Source organism: Colobus angolensis, unplaced genomic scaffold (genome assembly GCF_000951035.1).
Source record: "Colobus angolensis palliatus isolate OR3802 unplaced genomic scaffold, Cang.pa_1.0 Scaffold38, whole genome shotgun sequence".
In the NCBI taxonomy this organism is placed as follows: domain Eukaryota; kingdom Metazoa; phylum Chordata; class Mammalia; order Primates; family Cercopithecidae; genus Colobus; species Colobus angolensis.
This window is the reverse complement of record NW_012117154.1, coordinates 5964571-5974365: the sequence shown is the minus strand read 5'-3', so window position 1 is coordinate 5974365 and position 9795 is coordinate 5964571.

Sequence of the window (9795 nt, the reverse complement as noted above, 5' to 3'; positions counted from 1 at the left end):
AGATGGGGTTTCACCATGTTGGCCAGGCTGGTCTTGAACTCCTGACCTCAAGTGATCCACCTGCCTCGGCCTCCCAAAGTGCTGGGATTATAGGTGTGAGCCACCACGCCTGGCAGTTTTAATGTCCCTTCAATTTTTCTAAGAGAAAAAAATTCATCAAATACATTTAGGTTTCTCTACAAGCAATAAAAAAGTATTGCACGTAAGTACATTTCAGAATTCACAATCACTTTGTACCTCCCATTCTCTGTTCTTTTTATGAAAACTCAAATGACTAGCCCTAAAACCCTCTTGGAGTGATACATGACTTCAGATTGCAATTGCAAAATCCTTTCTCTTTGACCAAATGCATCTCAGACCCCTTGCTTTTGAGATGGGTGTGCGGCAGCCGGTCGTCTCCTATTTCTAAGGCAAGCAGGGAGGGGCCTTGGACCAGGTAAGCCAAAAGATTCTCTCTCAACTCTTTGCTTCTGTGTTTTCTGGCCTCTGCCTGAGGGTAGCTTTGGTAATGTGCTAACATTTGAGGATACTCAAGGGAGGACGTTCACAGCGTTTCATTAAGGCAATGCTGACCGTGGGGAGATCACCGTGTGAACGATTCTTATTTACTAATTGTTATTATCATCATACCAATTTACAGGGTACATGTGCAGTTTTGTTACATGTGTGGTTTGCATAATAGTCAAGTCAGAGCTTTTGGTGTGTCCACCAACTGAATCATGTACACTGTACCCATTAACTAACTTCTCATCATCCACCCCCGACCCCCGTCAGCCATCCACATGTCCATTATCCACCATTCCTCTGTGTGTGTGAGTGGACAGATTTTTAGCATCCACTTACAAGTGAGAACAGGTGATATTTGACTTTCTGTGTCTAGTTTGTTTCACTTAAGATAATGACCTCCAGTTCCATCCATGTTACTGCAGAAGACATGATTTACTTCTTTTTATGGCTGAATATGATTTCATTGTGTGTATATACCACTTTCAAAATCCATTTACCTGTTGATGGACCCTTAGGTTGATTCCATACCTTTGCTATTGTGAATAGTGCTGCGATAAATGTACAAGAACAGGTATCTTTTTGATAGAATGATTTCATTTCCTTTGGAAAGATACCCAGTAGGGATTGCTGCATTGAATAGTGGCTCTACGTTTAGTGGAAAGATTCTTTTGTGTCTCCTTTAAGGGGTCCTGGTGTCATTTAGCTTGGTGGTGGGAGTGCAGAGTGGATGATGCTAGGCCAGCCTTTCTGTTGCTTCCCCTGACATCCCTCTCCCACCCCAAGCCGATTGGCTTAGCAAATGTATCACCCAATAGCCCACTCCTGTCAGCCTAAAAAATCCAAGGCCTTGGCCCTCCAGGGTGGGGTGGGGCCAGTGCCACTAGCTTCCTATTGGAAGATGGGAGTATTAGGAGATAGGATTATAGGAGAGGGGTTGGTCAGCTTGCTGGGGGTGGGGACACCAGGAGTTGTTACCATGTGTGCGGGTTGATGGCCCAGGTGGGTCACCGTGGGGAGGTTTTTAAAAATCTCTCCGATTCTCAGGCTTTCTGTTTGTAAAATATGAGTAATGATTACTTCCCTAGCAGGATTCTGGTGAGAATTAAAAATAATGTTTGTGGCTGGGCATGCTGGCTCAGGCCTGTAATCCCAGCACTTTGGGAAGCCAAGGGAGGAGGATTGCTTGAGCCCAGGAGTTCGAGACCAGCCTGGGCAACATGGTGAGACCCCATCTCTACAAAAAATACAAAAAGTAGCCGGGCACACCTTTAGTCCCAGCTACTCAGGAGGCTGAGGTGGGAGGATTGCTTGAACCCAGGGAAGTCAAGGCTGCAGTTAGCTGTGATCACAGTACTGCACTCTAGCCTGGGCCACAGAGCAAGAGTCTGTCTCAAAAAAAAAAAGGAAAGAAAAAGAGTCAGAATTTTTAAAAATCAAAAAAAAAAAAAAAAGTAAAAATGTTACAGTAAGTTGAGGATAATTTTATTATTGAAGAAAGAACAGTATTTTTTATAAAGGTCGTGTGTTTATAAAGTCTGTGGCATGACAGTCGTGTCCTGGGCCTTCGAATTCACTCCCCACTCCCTCCCTGACTCGCCGGGTCCTGCAAGCTCCGTTCGTGGTAAGTGCCTACTCACCGTCCCATTCTTTATCTTTCACACCATGTTTTGACTGCATCTTTTCTTTTTTCTTTTGTTTTGGAAAGGAGTCTCACCCTGTTGCCCAGGCTGGAGTGCAATGGTACCATCTCGGCTCACTGCAACCTCTGCCTCCCGGGTTCAAGTGATTCTCCTGCCTCAACTTCCCAAGTAGCTGGGATTACAGGCACTCGCCACCACACCCGGTTAATTTTTGTACTTTTACTAGGGATGGGGTTTCACCGTGTTGGTCAGGCTGGTCTCAAACTCCTGACCTCATGATCTGCTCATCTCAGCCTCCCAAAGTGCTGGGATTACAGGCGTGAGTCACCGTACCCGGCCTTGGCTGTACCTTTCTATGTTTAGATACACAAATGCTTACCACTGCATTACAGTAGTTCCAGCGTTCAGTTCCATGTTCAGTCCAGTCACTCTCTGCACAGGTTTGCAGCCTGGGAGCCAACCGTGCAGCCTGGGTATGCAGCAGGTGCTGCCCTCTAGCTGTGCGTTAAGCACACTCTACCGTGTTCACATGACAAAACCCCTCATGAGGCGTTTCTCGTAACATTTCCCTGTGGTTCAGTGCTGCATGGCTCTGTGTGTACGGGCACTTTAGTGCTGATTTATGGTGGGTATCTACACAGTCTGCTCTGGCATTCATGTAGTTAAGCTCTATGAAGTCGCTGCCAGTACTGACCTAGTGAATCTGGAACCCTTGCTCCTGAGGAAGTACAGGGTCAGGCTTCTGCGAGCTTCTGGAAGCATTTCATCAACCAGCCATACGTAGCCAGGCTCAAGTGTGTTTCCTGTAGACACCTGGCGGAGTGCACACAGTCATTGCATTAATGCTGAATTCCAGGCCGACATCCTGTCACCCAGTCCCACATCCTGTCACCCAGTCCCAGGGAGGCTGCCCTGACCCTGGTGTTTTCCCCGTATCCATATCGCCTCACGCTCAGGACACCAAACAGTTCCTCACTATGGCACATGGGGGCATTTTAAATGGGAAATCACCAATAACAGGCATAAAAACGTGGCACTACATAGACCAAGAAAAGGACACTTGTTCACAGTATGGATTGAGGCAAGAAGGCAATGTGTGGCCGGGCGCAGTGGCTCACGCTGGTAATCCCAGCACTTTGGGAGGCTGAGGCGGGCAGATCACCTGAGGTCAGGAGTTCGAGACCAGCCTGGCTAACATGACGAAACCCTGTCTCTACTAAAAATACAAAAATTAGCCGAGTGTGGTGGCAGGTGCCTGTAATCCCAGCTTCCCAGCTACTCAGGAGGCTGAGGCAGGAGAATCACTTGAACCTGGGAGGTAGACGTTGTGGCGAGCTGAGATCGCGCATTGCCCTCACCTGGATGACAAGAGCGAGCCTCTGTCTCCAAAAAAAAAAAAAAAAAGGAAAGAAAGAAAGAAAAAAAAGAAAAGAAAAGAAAAGAAAGAAAGAAAGAGGCCTTGTGTGACTTCAGTTGGGAATGTGAATGCCTGCAACCCAAATTTGTCACCACTTTGTACATTTATGCAAATGACCTTGAAAGCACCCCAAGTATTGATTTAAGGGTTACAAATAAATTTTAGTGAGTAGGTAAATTTGCAAATAGGGAATATGTAATGAGAATAGACTGCATATTCATTGCATGCATTTTATATTCATTATCTTTAGTTTGGAGTTGTGGTACACGCATAAATTTCTCTAGCTATTGCTTCAGGGGGCCAGCCCTGGTGTGATGTCCCCCCTCAACCCACTCAGCCTTAGAAGCCCAATCTGATCCCCCTTGGGATGCTGGGCAGTTAATTGGAGTCAGGGGACTGCAATGAGGGCATGTGAATCAGATCTCAAAAATACCTATTGCACTTCTGCTCTACAGCAATTTCTCTCTCAGGGTCACTGTGTGGCCTTGGACAAGTTACTTAGACTTTTTGACCCTAGTTTTACTCACATGCCAAGTACAGATATTCATAACATCTTCCCTTCTGGGCTTGTGATGAGGGTTCATGAGTTGAATCAGGATGTGCTTGGAACTGTTCTTGCTATGATTGTTCATACACGCACATCCCGATATCCCAGGCCCATTCATCCAGGTAGACGCACATGGTCCTAGTTGTCTCACAGTGACTGTCCCAGTGGAGGGCACCCGGCTATCAGACCCTCAGCACTCCACCTGCTCACACAGGAGGCCAGCGCCTACCAAGCCCCCTCCATGAGCACATGGGGGCACCTTTCCCAGGGGCTCTGCCTCGCTTCCCTGTGACCCTGGCTAATGCTGTGATCCTGACACATAGCCTCCCCACCCCAAGCTGGAACTCTGCTATTGCACCTCTCCTGGAAAGCCCTGGGGGTCTGCCCTCGCCAGTGAAATAGGGGTGGTGCCTTCTCTCTTGCTGCACTTGGCTGGGTGGGCCACGGCAAGGATGCCTGAGCCTTGGGGCCCCCGGGTGTGGAGCAAGCAGCTGTCTCTTCCTTGTGGAAGCAGCATGCACTCTGCAACTCACAAGGCCACCGTTTCAGGGGCATGCATGCAGGAATATACAGCACGTGGCTTCTGGGTATGGTACGCAGTCACTCGGCACTGGCTGGGAGGGAGCAGCCCCCTCCTTCCTCCAGCTTGTGGAGGGACCAGGCCACAGGGAGGTGCAGCCTGGGCACAGTGGTGCCCTCTCAGTAACTAGCAGAGGCCCAGCGACCTCCAGGAAGGCTGGGCCAGGGCTGGTTCCCATGTGCAGGACCGCAGCTCCCTGACAGCCTGTCTCCTCTGACGCCCCATCTGTCCCCCCCACCCCACCATCTGTCCCTCCCCCATCTGTCCCTCCCTGCTGGCCCATTCCCCGAGTCAGCCCGTCTGTGCAACAGAGCTTCCCCCACCTCAGCCCCTTACCAGGTCTCTGTAAAGAGTGGTGAGAGGTTTTCGGCACTTTCCTGGGAACTTCCTCAGCTTCCAGGGAAACCAGGGGAGGGAGGAGTCGCCCCACTCCCGCTGAAGGGCTCTGATCTCAGCTCTGGCCAGGCCTCCAGCAGCGCGGACACCATCGCAGAACGGCCGCCAGCTTTCCACAGGGCCCAGTGGCTGCAGCCTCTGTGTTTGTTTTCTGTGATCCAAAGACTGCTCAGCACTTAATAATTGTGTGACTGAATGTGGCGCAACCAGAAATGCGGCTTAGAGGAAGGAAGGGCCCTCTATTCAACCTTCTGAGCGCACAGGGCTCATTAATTTAAGGTGTTTCCTCGTGAAGAACCTTACAGGTCAACGATGCCCCGCAGCGCCCTCTGCTGTCCATTCTGGGGACAGACTCGCAGGCTTCCTGCAGCCTAATGGGCAAGTGGGTTCAGCTTTGGCATCTGATAACACGCAGCTTCCTAATGTCTGGAGAGAGACAAGTGCCTATCACACGTTGCAAACTGCCCCGTCATTTCATCAATTCACTGTCTTCACATTAATAATGCCGATGACGGCAATGCTCACGCCTTGAGATTTTTAAAAAATTCGTTTCTCGGAGGTATAATTCACATACAATAAAACTCACCCGTTTTAAGTGAATCAGTTCGTTGAGTTTTGACATATGTATACAATTGTGTAAACACTACCACAATCAAGATGTAGAACATTCATTCCCTCCAAGAAAATCCCCTCGTGCCCTTTGCTGTCAATAGCCTCTCCCTAGCGCCAGAAAACCAAGAATCTACATTCTTTCACTTTAGTTTAATTTCTTCTAGAATTTCGGGTAAGTTTAATCACACAGGGCACATAGTGCACAGTGTTTGGAGTCTGTTTTCTTTCCCTCAGCACACAACTTTCTTTGAGATTCTTCCAGGTTGTTGCATGGAAGGGTAGTTTGTTCCTTTTTCATCACTGAGTAGTATTCCACAGCAGGACACACTGCAATTCACTTACCCATTCACCAGGTGATGACATCTTGATTACTCCCAGCTTTTTACTATTATGGATAAAGTTACTATGAACAATTATCCACATGTATGTGAAGGGATTTGGGTAAATGCTTGGGGAAATGCCTTTTTTCTTGGATGTGTAGCTATGAGCAGATTTCTGGGTAGTACAGTGTTAATGTTTAACTTCCTAAGAATCTGAAAAATTGTTTCCAAAGTATTGAACCATTTTGCCTCCCCAGCAACAATGGAGGAGAATTCCAAATGCTTACTACATCTTTGGTTTCTTAGTCTTTCACATTTTAGCCATTTTGGTGTATGGAATGTGGTATCCTGTTTTCATTTTAATTTACATTTTACTAATAACTAAGGATGTTGAACATCTTTTATGGGCTTTTCACTCATCTACTCAGGTAAAATATCTGTCTAAATCTTTAACACGTTTTAAGTTAGGTGCTTTTTTCTTCTTAGTAATGACTTGTAAAATTCTTTATATATTTTGCATACAAGCCTTTAATTAGATATGTTTTGTGCAAATATTTTCTCCTAGCCTGTGACTTACCTTTTGGCTCATTTTCTTAAGAATATTTTTCAAAGAGAAAATATTTTTAATTTTGATGGAATCCAATTTTTATTTTATGATTCAATCTTTATGTGTCCTACCTAAAAGTCTTTGCCTAATTCAAGGCCACGGACATTTTTTATTATATTCTCTTCTAGGAGTTTTATAACTTTAGTGCTTATGCTTTTGTCTATGACACATTTTCAGTTAACATTTTTGTATAAATTTGTGCATTTTCCTTTGTTTTTAAGTCTCTGAAACAATTTTTGTAGCATTGGGCCTGTTAGGTACTTGACGCTTGGCTAGAATTTCCCTGTGAGATTATCTGGACATGGAGATTCTTACGGCTTTTTTTTCTGTGAACCCCGAAAGAACCAGTCCTTCAAGGTGGATCCCGGGGAGCCAACTGGGGCTAAACTCAAAATAGAGCCTAGTGGCCATTTGCTGACCAGACGTCGCACACGTACTCTGCATTCCTGGAAACCCACACCTTTGCTTCGCTCCGGGACGTTCACAGCTGTTCTTGCTCACGCCTGTATCAAGAGCTGCTGGAAAGCCTCGCCTCGCCCCCGGAGCTCACCAGGAGAATGTGTCCCACATCGACCAGTCAGAACTAAACAAGCGTCAACCAATCACAGCTAAGCAAGTCTGCATCCCATTTGCATAGCAGACCAGAGTGGGAACCCAGGGAGAACTTTCTCTTTAAAAGACAGCCCCTCGGCCGGGCGCGGCGGCTCACACCTGTAATCCCAGCACTTTGGGAGGCCGAGGCGGGCGGATCAAGAGGTCAGGAGATCAAGACCATCCTGGCTCACAGGGTGAAACCACAAACCCCGTCTCTATTAAAAAAAATTAGCCGGGCGTGGTGGTGGCACCTGTAGTCCCGGCTACTCCGGAGGCTGAGGCAGGAGAATCGCTTGAACCCGGGAGGTAGAAGTTGCAGTGAACCGAGATCGCACCACCGTACTCCAGCCTGGGCGACAGAGAATCTATCTCAAAAAAAAAAAAAAAAGACAACCCCTCTCTTTGTTGTCTCATATCGCACCTTTGTTTTGCCCCGAAATGGGCGTCTTCCTGGTTTGCAAAATGTTTACTGGAATAAAGTCTCTTTCTTTAAAAAAAAAAAAGAAAAAAAAGCAAAATCCTTTTCAGTGATTTTGTTGACAGCTCCTTGATAACGTTTTTCATTTCTTCTATGGCTTATTTCAGCCCCATCTCTCTATTGGACCTGTTTTGTTAAACTGTTATTTTCCTGGGAACTTACGCGTTTCATCGAGATGTGAAGAATTAGTTGCATGAAGTTATTCAGGGCGGCTCTTACCGCTTTGAAAGTCTCTTCTGTTTCAACAGTTATTTCCTTCATTGTCAGTTCTTAGTTTGGGTATTTGCGGATTCTTTTTTCATTTTTTTGGATTGGGTTAGCCAGTGGTTTGCATATGTTGTTTAATTGTTTGAAAGAACTGGGACTGAATTTGTGACTTAATTCCACTCTTTGTCTCTTCTGTACTTCCTTGATTTCTTTCCCTTTGCTTTCTTTCAGCCTTTTTTCAACAAGCTATTCTTTTCCTAGTTTTCTGGTTTGGGAATTCAATGTATGGATTAATGGTGCGTGTTTAAAGCTACACACTTTCCTCTAATTACCATTTTAAATATTGCCCACAGACTCAAAAACGTGGTGTTTCTGTTATCATAATTTCTAAAACATTCTGTAATTGTGGTTAGTAATTTATCTTTTAGCCACAAGTGTTTAATAGAAGATATTTCAATTTCCATGTGCAATAATGTTGTTAAGATTAGAAGATATTTCAATTTCCATGTGCAATAATGTTGTTAAGATTAGAAGATATTTCAGTTTCCATGAGGAATAATGTTAAGATTTTTAGTTTTGTTGCACCTGATCATAGTGATTATAACATTTTTACTTTTCTGTTTCTGAGACAGAGTGTCACTCTGTTACCCATGCCGGCATGCAGTGGCATGATCTTGGCTCACTGCAGCCTCTGCCTTCCAAGTTCAAATGACTCTCAAGCTTCAGTCTCCCAAGTAGCCGGGATTAAAGGTGTGCTAATTTTTTGGGTATTTTTAGTAGAGATCGGGTTTTGACATGTTGCCCAGGCTAGTCTTGAACTCCTGGCCTCAAGTTATCCCTCCTTGGCCTCCCAAAGTGCTGGAATTATAGGCATGAGCCACGGCACCCAGCCAATACTTTTCCTTTATGGAACTTACTGCTTTGTTGCATATAAATTTACCATTAAATTTCGTGAATATTTCATGTGCGCTTGAGAAAAAGTTGTATTAATATTGGGAATTAAATTTTGACATATGCATATGTATGTATACATACACAGTGTATATGTCTATTCATAAGATCTGCCTTATTAATTATATTCCTTAAGTTCTATTTTTTTACTGACTTTTTTCTTTGTTCACTTGACTTGTCTTATCCACAGAATGATGTTCTCATGACCAGTTATTGGTTTTGCCTATTTCTGCTTGCATCTCACTGTTTCTGACTTATAAAATAAATATACTTTTCCTATCCCTTTCTTGGTACAAAAGTATTTATAACTGTTATTTCTTCATTGTGAACTGTGACCTGCCAAGCGTCGTCCTCATCGTGTTTGATGCCCGCTGGCCTGAATTCTATTTTGTCTGATGTTGAGATTGCAGCCCCTGCTCATAGCTCAAAGTCCTAGTAGTTACATCAGTTTTGATCATCAAGTGATCAGAACTCTATGGTTTTAGCAATATATTGATTAATTTTTCATCAGAATAGCTGTTGGTTAACAGCAGAAAGGAAAAGAAATACCAGCCAAGAAATGTAAGGGGCTGGGCGTGATGGCTCACACCTGTAATCCTAGCACTTAGGAAGGCTAAAGTGGACGGATCACTTGAGGTCTGGAGTTCGAGACCAGCCTGGCCAACATGTTGAAACCCTGTCTCTGCTAAAAATACAAAAATTAGCCAGGCATGGTAGTGCATGCCTGTAATGCTAGCTACTCGGGAGGCTGAGGCAGGAGAATCACTTGAACCTGGGAGGCAGAGGTTGCAGGGAGCTGGCATTGTGCCATTGGACTCCAGCCTAGGAGATAAGAGTGAAACTCTGTCAAAAAAGAAGGAAAGAAAGAAAGAAGAAAGAAAGCGAGAGAGACAGAAAGAGAGAGGAAAAGAAAGAAAGAAAGGAAGAAAGAAAGAAAGA